We start from the raw sequence: 13,978 nt of genomic DNA on the forward strand, positions 1-13,978 counted from the left end.
TGACCTCTATAAGAAGAGCATAGTTCATTTGTCATCATCACAGGCTCTTCAGGTAAAATAACTTTTGGCAAATTATGCTGATGTCTTTTCGAAAGGAGATCATGACCTCGGCTTCACAGATCTTGTAGAGCACAGAATAAACACAGGTAATCACTGTACAATAAAGATCTCTCCGAGAAAAATAGTTCCAGCAAAACGACAAGAGATGAAGAAGGTCATGGATGGCTTTAATTAAGAAAGGGATAGTCGAGAAATCAGATAGTCCCTGGTCAGCAACCGTCGATTTAGTCTATAAGAAGGATGGGACCCAACGTTGCTGTATGGACTTCAGGGCTCTTAACACTCATACCCAATGCCAAGAATTGATGATACTCTTGATGCCCTAAATGAAGCCAATTGGTTTTCAACTCTGGACTTAAAATCAGGTTTCCATCAAGTGAAAATAGAATAAGCAGATAAACCTAAGACAGCATTTAGTTATGGCCAAGGTCTCTGGTAATACCGTACAATGTTTGAATTTGTAACATACCAACTTTGTTGTTATTCACTGTGCAGCTGAAAAGTAACAAGTACAAATTTGAATTTGCGACATACCATCTTTGTGTTTCATTCACTGTGCGGCTGAAGAGTAACAAGTACAAGGACTTAGTTTTTAACATACCAAATTTCTTGTTATTCAAGGTGCTGCTGAAAAGTAACAAGTACAAGGTTTGAGTTTGTAACATACCAACTTTGTTCTTATTCACTGTGCAGCAGAATAGTAACAAGTACAATGTTTGAATTTGTAACATACCAGCTTTGTTGTTATTCACTATGCAGTACTTGTTACTTTTCAGCTACTTGTTACTATTCAGCAGCATAGTGAATTAGAACAGAGTTGGTATGTTACAAACTCAAACCTTGTTCTTGTTACTATTCAGCAGCACAGTGAATGAAACACAAAGTTGGTATGTTAAAAACTCGAACCTTGTTCTTGTTACTATTCAACAGCACAGTGAATCAAACACAAAGTTGGTATGTCACAAACTCAAACCTTGTACTTGTTACCCTTCAACAGTACTCAGTGAATAACTACAAAGTTGATATGTTACAAACTCAAACCTTGTACTCATTACTCTCGAGCAGCACAATAAGATCAAAGTTGGTATTTACAAACTCAAACCATATGAGGATAGTTTGAGTGTATTTCTATAACTTTGATGGAAAACTTTTAATGTCAGTTTCTGGTTTGGTTACAATGTTAGTTTTTTGTTTAATTTGTCTTTTTTCCCTTAATATGTACCATAAGCTAATTGATTTTTCAATAATAATACCAGCAAATGTTATTGATCCATAAATAAATTTTTTGTTTGAATATTCTTGGATGTTTTATTCAATATTTTGTTTGTTTTGTCATGTATAGATTATCATGTTTTTTGTACTGTTGTCCTTCGATTATAATTGACCAAGATTATCTTTTTCTTTTTGTACTGTCATGTCTAGATTATTTTACTTTTTTTACTGCCATGTTCCTGATACCTTGATGAAGTTCGTTTTGTACTTTAATATTGAGATTTCTTGGCACATTTTGTTTTCTCAGGTTTATATTCTTTAGTAATTAGTAGAGTATTATTTTAAGGGTTAGGAATTATTTCTCTTGTGTTGTTTTATACATAATTCTTTTATTTCTGTAATCCTATCTCCACTCGTTTGTTTCATATTTTCAGGTGAAAGCAGTCTTACAAGATTTTTATGAAGCAATGTTTCCACTTTCATCTCAGTTTGAGTTGCCTTCAGATTATAGAAATAGGTTCCTACACATTGACAAGTTGAAAGAGTGGCGCAGATTTCGAGATATCATACGCCTAGCAACATATATGAGTGTATTCTTGTTGCTGGTATTCTGTGTGGTTTCTTACTTCACATCTGAGGTTAGACATGTTTCTTATCTTAAATCATTTAATAGTATTACAAGAGAAGAGTTTATTTACATTACAGTTAGTTACTATATCCTGTTTAACATCTTAACTTTACACAATTCTTGCACCATCTTAATTTTTATCATTATTTTCTACTAACAGTTTTTCTATCACCTTAACCACCATCATGTTTCACACTATGTTTTTATATCACCTTAACCACCATCATGTTTCACACTATGTTTTTATATCACCTTAACCACCATCATGTTTCACACTGTGTTTTTATATCACCTTAACCACCATCATGTTTCACACTGTTTTTATTTCACCTTAACCACCATTATGTTTCACACTATGTTTTGTATCACCTTAACCACCATCATGTTTCATACTATGTTTTGTATCACCTTAACCACCATCATGTTTCATACTATATTTTTCTACCATTTCAGCCACCATTATGTTTTAAACTAGGTTTTCCTACCTTCTAAGCTGTAATTATGTTTCATACTAACACTTTTACTACCATCACAAACATCATTATGTTTCACACTAGATTTTTCTACCACCTCAGCAACCATCATGTTTATACTAGGTTTTTATATCACCTCAGCCACCATTGTTTTATACGAGGTTTTCCTACCATCTAAGCTATCATTATGTTTCAAACTAACAGTTTTACTACTACCTTAACCACCGTTATGTTCTGATATGATCACACAAAGCTATTTTAATCTTCATTTGTACTCAGTGCACCTGTCAATATACCCCATCAATGTCCGAACATGTACATATCATGTGACTACTCTCCACTAATAGTATTGTACCACGTATACTGGTACAGCTAGCTCCATCTGCTATTCCTACTTAATCCTCACTTTTTCGATTGGAACTATACCATTTACATGTGTGTTTTTGTTTTTTCTGTGGCTACAGTTTCTGATTGTGATTTGTTGCCATTTCTGAAATTTTTTATTCAACAGTTTTACTTTTCAGTGTTTGATTTCAATTGTATCCAAGATTTTGCTTGTCAAATTTTCTGGTTCCTGAATTCTACGTGTTATCAGTGTGAATTCAGGGTTTAGTTTGTCAGAAACTAAAATTCCCATGACAGTCAATAACGTAAATAAATGGAATGACTTCCCAGAACTTTGGTTTGACTACCTGCTGAGGAAGTACAGGCCTTAATGCACTGGGAGTTAGAATCCTCTTTTCAGCCAGCGATTTCTTCACCTTTTCATCCTGAACATGTTTCTGAGGAAGAATACCATCAGGGTGAATAAAATTTGGACCCCTTTTTTTTCAGCATCTTCTTTTTTGGTCAGTCACATTCTACACCTATTCAGGAGATTTTACAGTATGTTAATCAGGTATGTAGTATTTTAAATGTTTCCCATATAGCTTATGATTCCTCCTTCTTCAGACATAAGAGCTCATTCTCAGAGATTTTCTGACCAACTTCTCTCAGATGTAAGCATGCTCATCTTCCTCATTCTCAAAGATTTTCTGACCAACTTCTCTTGGATGTAAGCATGCTCATCTTCCTCATTTGTTGTACCAGTATGTATTGGCTTACCATCATTCTTAGCTTGCCATGTTCCCGGTGCTAATAAATCTGGCTTTGAATCAATTATCTCATTCCAACCAGGTTCTCCTCACTGAGTGGCTCCTCCATCCTCAGCTCTTTTGGTGGGTGTGTTCTCAACTGGGAACACCTAATATTGATGTCTTTGTCACACACTGGAACACCAAACTTCCTTCCTTTTGGTCTCTCATTCCACACCCATTAGCTCTGGGTGTGGATGCATTCAGTCAGGATTGGAAGGGTCTTCATATTCATGCTTGTCATCCAATTTGACTCCTATCCAGAGTTCTATCCTTTATCCAAACCACTCTGTGTCTAGTCCTGTTTGTGGCTCCTTATTGGCCTGCACAGCCATGGTTCCCTCTGCTCTGGCCTCCCCTACCCTTACCTCCGTCTCGGTCTCTACTCTGCCAACCTCGATCGGACATTATTCGTCCAGACATCACCAAAGTCCATCTTCATACATGGCTTATTTCAGGTCCACTGCATCAGGCCAGGGACAGACTCCTCGTGTTGCATCTTTCCTTTCCTGAACCATCAGACCTCCTTGATTGGCCATTTACCAAAGGTGGGTGATTGTATACCTTCCATCTTTGGTCTGTTCAGCATGGCTTCCCTCCTTTCTATCCTTCTGTTCTTCATCTTTTCCTATTCTTCACCTGTTTGTTTGACAAAGGAAAGGCTTGTCCACTTTGACTGTGTCTAGCTATTGGGTGGCCCTGTGAAACACCTTCTGTTTCTCTAGGCTTCGTAAGGTTTTGTCTTCCCCTGTAATTTCTCTCCTTTTCTGCTCCTTTCGTATCGTGCATCCTCAACATACCTTTATTTTGCCTCATTGGGATTTCAGTGTTGTCCCTTACATCCTTTCTCAAACTCTCTTGGAACCATTGTCTATGTGTTCCTTGTACCATACCTCCCTCAAGACCTATTTCCTCCTCCTCCTTGCTTGCAGGCATCATCATTCAGATATTTATGCCATTAATGTTTCTTACATGCTTTATCATTGCTTTTATGTCATCCTCTATACTGACCAGTCCTTCCTTTCTAATACATATGGTGCCCAGGAAGGTGGTTTGGCTTTCATGCCCATCTCCTTACATTCCATTTCCCACCTGTACTCACATTCTGATCCGGATAGGCTTCTTTGTCTGGTTTGCTTCTTAAGGTGTTATGTGGCACATACATCCTCCTTTTAGGGTGCACATTCTTGACTTTTTATTCCCAGGAACCCTTCCATTTCCCATGATCTGTCACTCTCACTGGTTGGGTTTGTCAACTAGTTAGGCTGATGTATTCTGACTTATCCATGGAAGGTCACTATCTCTATAAAATTTTTTCTCATCAAATTCGTCACATCACTATGTTCATCTTCACTGTCCTTTGCAGGGGATTGTTCAGGCTGAAATGTGGATTACTACCAATACCTTTGTCGCTCATTATCTGCATGATCTGGCTGTATTTTCCTCTTGTGGATATTATGTACCTCCCCTGGCAATTCTACACACACATCCGTTTGCCTTTGACTGGGGTAAGTTTTATCACTTCCTTTCATTTATGTTTTATTTTCAGCAACCATAGTTTTAACCATTGCTATAAGGATCTCACTCTGTGGTGGGTATTGCTTGATAAGGTATTCTATGCCTCAGACCTGCACTATTTACTGTTTGCAATATAATGCTCACTGTAGAGATGGGGTGTTTCCAAAAGATCACTGGTGGCTTACCCAGTGGTGTGTGTGTACTAGATATCAATAATTTTGAATCTATGGTAGACCATCACCCATGGACTTCATGAGTAAAACAAAAGAGAATTTCTGCCCATTCGTGCTGACCCTTTGATTGAATAAATCAGGGTTGGCTGCTTTTCAATATAGGGAATCATGTACACCCATTGTACTTTCTTCAATGTGACGTTCCTCTGGACTCCACCCCTCGTCCCCCTCCTTTTACTTCCATGGAACACAAGAGTCCTTGTCAGTTCCCAGTTGCTGGGGTGGTGGACTGTGGATGCTTCCTCCTGAGTGAGTTTTGAATTTACTTTACCAAACCTACTGATGATTACACATTCAGTGAAAGGAGAGCAATGCTGGTTTCCCTCCTTCCATTTCTGCTGGATGCTTTTTCCCAAGTGGACACTTTTCGATTGAAGTTGGTCCAGCCTACACAGTTCGGGATTACAATGCTTTGTTCCTATGGTTGTGTGCAGTATATGCCTCTCTGTTCATTATTTCCAGTTGCAGGTGGTTTTTTTCCTGCTCCAACAGTTGAGTTTGGGAGACTTCATCTCACTCTTAATAGCAGCAATAGGATTTATGATTATATTCCTATGGTTGGATGATCGTTCCATGTCCTCCTCATATTTCCTGAGGCAGGATGAGTTATGATTTTGCCCATAATACCAGTTACAGCTATTACCCTGATCTTATAGTTGAGTTGAAACAACACCATGATCCCATAATGCTGGGTTCGGTTTGTTGTACTTCTTGCTCTTACAGTTGCTTTGGGAGTTTGTCCGGTTTTGCCCAAAAGCTCACTTCCTCTTCATAATTCTGGTTGTTTGACGTATGGCACTCTGTTTACTTACAGTTGGGGTTGATGGGTATATATAACACAGTCTACATGTCCTAGCCATAATGTTGATGCTATATTTTTTTCATGTTCAACCTCCTAATGCCAAGGACAAGTTATGGAACTTTGTCTGTCTGGGAATTTGTACAGCTAATTCTGTATATACACTGCTATAGCTTGTACTTGTCAGAACATATTACGCTTGTGCAAGTATTTTCCTCTTCTGCTCATTTCATATTAAATTCCTACTTCCTGGACAAAGAGCATATCTCTTCCACAAGTAGTGCAGTATCCCAAAAGTGTGCTTTGTCTTCATATCCGAGCACACCCGTTCATTCTGGGCAGTCGTTTTCTACTTGATTTCACATATTTTTAGCAATGCTTAGACAGCATATGAAGATCAAGATGAGTGCTGGTAAATACCTATGAGAAACATATTTCAGTGTAAGAAAAATGTTAACTTTTATACTAGGTTTTTTGCCACTTCAGACATAATTTTTTCACACTGCCAGTGTTTGTGGTACCATGGTAAAAGTTACCTCAACACCTGATTTTTTACCAGAGTTTCATATAGATGGTGTTTCCACTAGTATGTTTACTGTTATTTCAGTAGTAATGTTTGACTGTAGATTTGTAGATTTTTTATCTAATGTAACTGTTAGTTTGAAGATTAATTTTATAACAAAAATAACTTTGATGTTTCCTTCCAGACTAGAACAGAAAGACCAAACATTCCCAGGAACCGTTCTAGTCACTGGAGAAGCTTTGAAGTGTAAAACAGACACTATATAGCCATTCATAAGTGCCATTATGGACCAAACCACTAGTCATTTCAGTTTTTGAGTCATGCATGAGTTTTTTTTTGTGTTTGAATTTCTACACTGGCAGTGTTTATCACTCATCAAGATGTGAAATTGAATTCCTCAATAAAACTGAAGGAGTGATTAATAGAATCCTCTTTTATAAAGTCAGCGATCTTTTTTTTTATTTAAACCTCATGAACAGAACAAAATATAAAGAATTTATTCAATAGATAATTAAACTGCTGACTCTTTGAGTGCTTATTTGACAACTTATCATTTTCAAGTGCTTGAATGAAGCAAGATTGAATTAGTTTTACTAAACCTTTTTTAAACTTCCTTTTCCAGATTTCAGCTATACAGAGCTCTGTCAGATTAATTCAAACGTAATGCATACTGATCTATAATGTCAACTTGAATGTTTTATTTTATACTAGAATTAAAAGCTTCAAAACTTTATTAATTTATTTGATGATAATTTTTTCCCTTTAGAAATTGATGATGTCAGGTCTTAGATAACTTATCTGGTTTAACTGAAGTAGATGATCCAGCTGTTACAGATAACGGATTATGTCTGTTTAACTAAGGCTTTTTGAAATAACTTATTGATACCAACTGTTACAAATAAGGGATTATGTCTGTTTAACTGAGGTTTTTGAAATAACTTGTTGATACCAGTTATAACAAATAATAGATTATGTCTGTTTAACTAAGGCTTTTTTGAAATAACTTGTTGATACCAGTTATAACAAATAATAGATTATGTCTGTTTAACTGAGGCTTTTTTGAAATAACTTGTTGATACCAACTATAACAAGTAAGGGATTATGTCTGTTTAACTGAGGTTTTTAGAAACAACTTGTTGATTCCAACTGTAATTCCAACTTCATACAGGATTATGTCAGTCCAAGTGACAGTATAAGTTTTTTAAAAATACTGATTTTAAATATTGCGATTATAAAGTTTTATAATTGTTTTGAATATTTCATTTAATGGCTAAAGGTGGTGAAATAATTTATTCAGAAGACAAACTTTTAATATTCAAATTATTTTATTGTTTTTCAACAGTTGTGTATTGAAACACTTTCAATTTACTGAGCTATTAAGGTCATGTAAGTTTCAATAACACTAAATGACACATGTATTAGGACTTTGCATATATGGGTAGCACCTTCCAGTGACACAACTGTTAAGGTTATGTGGGTGTCAGTAACACCCTGTAAATGTGTAACACCCGAGTGTGATTGTGAAATACTTCTTAAAGTATTGAAGCTTTATATACAAGTGAACAAGTATCAAATAAGTGATGTCTATAGTTATACACTGCACAAGTTAAATTACAAAAATGGAATTCAAATATCAGTGTATTTAAAGAGCTTCTAAAACTTACTTCTTAAGAGCTGTGAAAACCTTTCAAATGGCCAATTTTGATTCACAAACTCTGGTATAATGTAAAAACTGATTTGTAAATCTAAAAACAAACATCTGATTATATCAGGAAACAAAAATATATTTTCCTAAAATGTGAATTAAGGGGAATTTTGGTAAATTGCACAAGTGAATATGGAGAATTGGTAGAAATTCAACAAACGTTTGTGTGAAACTCTTTGTTGGCACCATAAATAAAGAACAAAGTTTATATATGTTAAAAATAGAAATCTTGTCCTTATTATTCCAGAACCCTTTATACATATTACTTCTTCTCAGCACAATGAATAACGTTACAACCTTCTAATTGTTAGTTCTCAAGAGAACAATAAATAAAGAACATAGTTGGTATGTTATCATCCTTATTGCTCTTCATCAGCACAGTGAATATAGAACTAAATTGGTGCATTACAAATTTTTAACTTATTCCTCCCACTCAGCATAGTGAAAAACAAAAAAGGTAGTACATTGCCAATGTTGAATTTACACTGTTCATTAATATAAAGAGTGAAGAACAGGAATGATACATCACAAATGTCAAAGTTAAACTATTCTTCAGTACAATGATGGAGGAACAGGAATGATACATAACAAATCTCAAAGTTAAACTATTCTTCAATACAATGATGGAGGAACAGGAATGATACATAACGAATCTACAAATCCGCAGCAGCACAATTAGTAAAGAATGAATGTTACAAACCTTCTACATATTAGTGAATATAAAACAGATTTTGAGTATTTAATACTCCTCATCAGAACAGTGAATAATGAACAATTTGATATGTAAGAAGTCTTGTAAATATTAATCCTTTTCAGTACAGTGAAACTCAAACCATGTACTTGTTACTTTTCAGCAGCACAATAAAAACAAAGTTGCTATGTTACAAACTCAAACCATGTAGTTGTTACTGTTCAGCAGCACAGTGAATAAGAACAAAGTTGGTATGTTACAAACTAAAACCATGTACTTGTTACTTTTCAGCAGCACCTTGAATAACAACAAAATTGGTATGTTACAAACTCAACCTTATACTTGTTACTCTTCAACAGCACTCAGTGAATAACAATGAAGTTGGTATGTTACAAACTCAAACCTTGTACTCGTTACTATTCAGCAGCACAGTGAGTGAAACATAAAGTTGGTATGTCACAAACTCAAACCTTGTACTTGTTACCCTTCAACAGCACTCAGTGAATAACAACAAACTTGATATGTTACAAACTCAAACCTTGTACTCGTTACTCTCGAGCAGCACAATAAGAACAAAGTTATTATGTTACAAACTCAAACCTTGTACTCGTTACTGTCGAGCAGCACAATAAGAACAAAGTTGGTATTTACAAACTCAAACCATGTACTTGTTACTTTTCAGCAGCAGCACCTTGAATAACAACAAAGTTGGTATGTTACAGAATCAAACCTTGTACTTGTTACCCTTCAATAGCACTCAGTGAATAACAAAAAAGTTGATACGTTACAGACTCAAACCTTGTACTTGTTACTAAACAGCAGAAACGTGAATAAGAACAAAATTGATATATTACAAACTCAAATTATGTACTTGTTACTTTTCAGCAGCACCTTGAATAACAACAAAGTTGGTATGTTACAAACTCAACCTTGTACTTGTTACTCTTCAACAGCACTCAGTGAATAACAACAAAGTTGGTATGTTACAAAATCAAACCTTGTACTTGTTACCCTTCAACAGCACTCAGTGAATAACAACAAAGTTGGTATGTTACAAACTCAAACCTTGTACTTGTTACCCTTCAACAGTACTCAGTGAATAACTACAAAGTACCTGATGATGACAAAACCTTGTCGAAACGTTGTACATTTGCTGTTATATTAAAGTTTTTCTTCATTACCCATTCAGGCCGTCTCCAGCCATTATAAGAACAAAGTTAGTATGTTACAAATTAAAACCTTGTACTCGTTACTATTCAGCAGCACAATAAGAACAAAGTTGGTATGTTACAAACAAAAACCTTGCACTTGTTACTATTCAGCAGTACAGTGAATAACAACAAAGTTGGTATTTTACAAACTCAAACCTTGTACTTGTTACTATTCAGCAGCATAGTCAATGAAACACAAAGTTGGTATGAAACAAACTTAAACCATTTATTTGTTACTATTTAGCAGCACAGTGAATGAATCACAAAGTTGGTATGTTAGAAACTCAAACCATTTATTGTTACTATTCAGCAGCACAGTGAATGAAACATAAATTTGATATGTTACAAACTAAAACGTTGTACTTGGTACTAATTAGCTGCAACGTGAATAAAAACAAAGTTGGTGTGTTACAAACTTAAACATTGTACTTGTTACTCTTCAGCAGCACACAGTGAATAACAAAAAAGTTGATTTGTTACAGACTCACACTTTGTATTTGTTCCTAATGAGCACCACCGTGAATGAGAACAAAGTTGGTATGATACAAACTCAAACATTGAACTTGTTACTCTTCAGCAGCACAGAAATACAAAGTTGGTATTTTACAAACTCAAACCTTCTACTTGTTACTATTCAGCAGCACAGTCAATGAAACACAAAGTTGGTATGTTACAAACCCGAACCTTGTTCTTGTTACCCTTCAGCAGCACACAGTGAATAACAACAAAGTTGGTATTTTACAAACTCACACCTTGTACTTGTTACCATTCAGAAGATTAGTGAATAAGAAAAAGTTGGTATGTAACGAACTCAAACCATGTTCTCGTTACTCTTCAGCAGCACAATAAGAACAAAGTTGGTATGTTACAAACTCAAACCATGTAGTTGTTACTGTTCAGCAGCACAGTGAATAAGAACAAAGTTGGTGTGTTACGAACTCAAACCTTGTACTTGTTACCCTTTGACAGCAGTCTGTGAATAACAACAAAGTTGGTATGTTACAAAATCAAACCATGTACTTGTTACTTTTCAGCAGCACCTTGAATAACAAGAAATTTTGTATGTTAAAAACTCAAACCATGTACTTGTTACTCTTCAGTAGCAGACAGTAAATAACAACAAAGTTGGTATGTCACAAACTCAAACCATTTACTTGTTACTATCCAGCAGCACCTTGAATAACAACAAAGTTGGTTTGTTACAAAATCAAACCTTGTACTTGTTACTCTTTAATAGCACTCAGTGAATAACAACAAAGTCAGTATGTTACAAACTCAAATCCTGTACTTGTTACTATTCAGCAGCACAATCAATAAGAACAATTTTGATATGTTACAAACTCAAACATTGGAGTTGTTACTCTTCAGCGGCACAATAAAAACAAAGTTGGTGTGTTACAAACACAAACCATGTAGTTGTTACTATTCAGCTGCACAGTGAATGAAACATAAAGTTGGTATGTCACAAACTCAAACCATTTACTTATTACCATTCAGCAGCAGAGTGAATGAAACACAAAGTTGGTATGTCACATACTCAAACCATTTATTGTTACTATTAAGCAGCACAGTCAATGAAACATAAATTTGGTATGTTACAAACTAAAACGTTGTACTTGGTACTAATTAGCTAAAACGTGAATAAAAACAAAGTTGGTATGTTACAAACTCAAACCTTGTACTTGTTAATATTCAGAAGATTAGTGAATAAGAAAAAAGTTGGTATGTTACGAACTCAAACCATGTATTCGTTACTTTTCAGCAGCAACTTGAATAACAACAAAGTTGGTATATCACAAAATCAAACCTTGTATTTGTTACCCTTCAACAGCACTTAGTGAATAATAACAAAGTCGATATGTTACAAACTCAAACCTTGTACTTGTTACTATTCAGCAGCACTGTGAATAAGAACAAAGTTGATATGTTACAAACTCAAACCATTAAAGTGTATTCTAGTAAAATAACATGAGGATAGTTAAAGTGTATTCTAGTAAAATAACATGAGGATAGTTAAAGTGTATTCTAGTAAAATAACAATAATAGTTAAAGTGTATTCTAGTAAAATAATGATAATAGTTAAAGTGTATTCTAGTAAAATAATGATAATAGTTAAAGTGTATTATAGTAAAATAACATGAGAATAGTTAAAGTGTATTGTAGTAAAATAACATGAGGAGAGTTAAAAGTGTATTGTAGTAAAATAACATGAGGAGAGTTAAAAGTGTATTGTAGTAAAATAACATGAGAATAGTTAAACTGTATTGTAGTAAAATAACATGAGAATAGTTAAAGTGTATTGTAGTAAAATAACATGAGGATAGTTAAAGTGTATTCTAGTAAAATAACGATAATAGTTAAAGTGTATTCTAGTAAAATAACTAATAGTTAAAGTGTATTCTAGTAAAATAACATGAGGATAGTTAGGATAGTTAAAGTGTATTCTAGTAAAATAACGATAATAGTTAAAGTGTATTCTAGTAAAATAACATGAGGATAGTTAAAGTGTATTCTAGTAAAATAACATGAGGATAGTTAAAGTGTGTTCTAGTAAAATAATGATAATAGTTAAAGTGTATTCTAGTAAAATAACGATTTAAAGTGTATTCTAGTAAAATAAGGATAATAGTTAAAGTGTATTCTAGTAAAATAACAATAATAGTTAAAGTGTATTCTAGTAAAATAACATGGTGTATTTTAGTAAAATAACATGAGGATAGTTCATATGTATTGTAGTAAAATAACATGAGGATAGTTCATATGTATTGTAGTAAAATAATGATAATAGTTCAAGTGCATTATAGTAAAATAACAATGATAGTTAAAGTGTATTGTAGTAAAATAACGATAATAGTTAAAGTGTATTGTAGTAAAATAATAATGATAGTTAAAGTGTATTCTAGTAAAATAACTATAATATTGAACTATTATCGTTATTTTACTATAATACACTTTAACTATTCTCATGTTATTTTACTAGAATACACTTTAACTATTATCATTATTTTACTACAATACATATGAACTATCCTCATGTTATTTTACTAAAATACACTTGAACTATTATCGTTATTTTACTATAATACACTTTAACTATTCTCATGTTATTTTACTAGAATACACTTTAACTATTATCATTATTTTACTACAATACATTTGAAGTATGCTCGTGTTATTTTACTGGAATACATTTTAACTATCCTCATGTTACTTTACTAGAATACACTCTAAGTACCTTATCTTCCATCTTGTATATTAACACTTACTATTTCTGCCTCTTTTGTTCCATGTCGGATGTTGTCGTTCATACAAATAAATTTTCTGGTAAAGAATATAAAAATATTGATTAGAGAACAACAATCTTATAAATATGCTCATTTAGTGACCTTTGTACTGATGAATTCATAAATATATGCACAAGCAGACAAGAGGATTAATATTCATTAATTTACCATGCAATTTGCTGATCTGACTCCATTTATTATAAGTTTACTAGATAAACAACTATTAGTTTGCATTACATACGTAGGATTTTTCCGAACTTGGTCGATCTGGCCAATAACTTCTGACAAATTGGATCCAATCATTTTGAATGTAACTTCTTCCTCTCCCATCACTTCAAAGTCATACTTCTGTTTTGATCCAAACACATTCTTCAGCAACTCAGCTATTGGTGGACATGCCTCAATTAAGTACTGGGAGACTGTTGGCTAAAGCAGTGTAAAACTTTATTAAACTTCGGATTCTTCTTCTCATCCCTCATAGCAATATTTAATAGTCACGGTGTTAATC

At 33.9% G+C, this 13,978-nt stretch overlaps 1 protein-coding gene across 1 annotated transcript in view; it reads left to right on the forward strand.

Moving 5' to 3' along the window:
* Nucleotides 1-1,632: 1,632 nt before the first annotated feature.
* The window catches only part of LOC106471709 (patatin-like phospholipase domain-containing protein 2), a gene marked incomplete at its 3' end in the record, with an annotated part of 87,307 nt that continues 74,961 nt past the window's right edge, over nt 1,633-13,978 (forward strand). The window contains exons 1-2 of the mRNA XM_013932326.2: nt 1,633-1,910; nt 4,873-5,014. The remainder of the gene's footprint in view (nt 1,911-4,872; nt 5,015-13,978) is intronic.

This window comes from Limulus polyphemus, unplaced genomic scaffold (genome assembly GCF_000517525.1).
Source record: "Limulus polyphemus unplaced genomic scaffold, Limulus_polyphemus-2.1.2 Scaffold4804, whole genome shotgun sequence".
In the NCBI taxonomy this organism is placed as follows: Eukaryota; Metazoa; Arthropoda; class Merostomata; order Xiphosura; family Limulidae; genus Limulus; species Limulus polyphemus.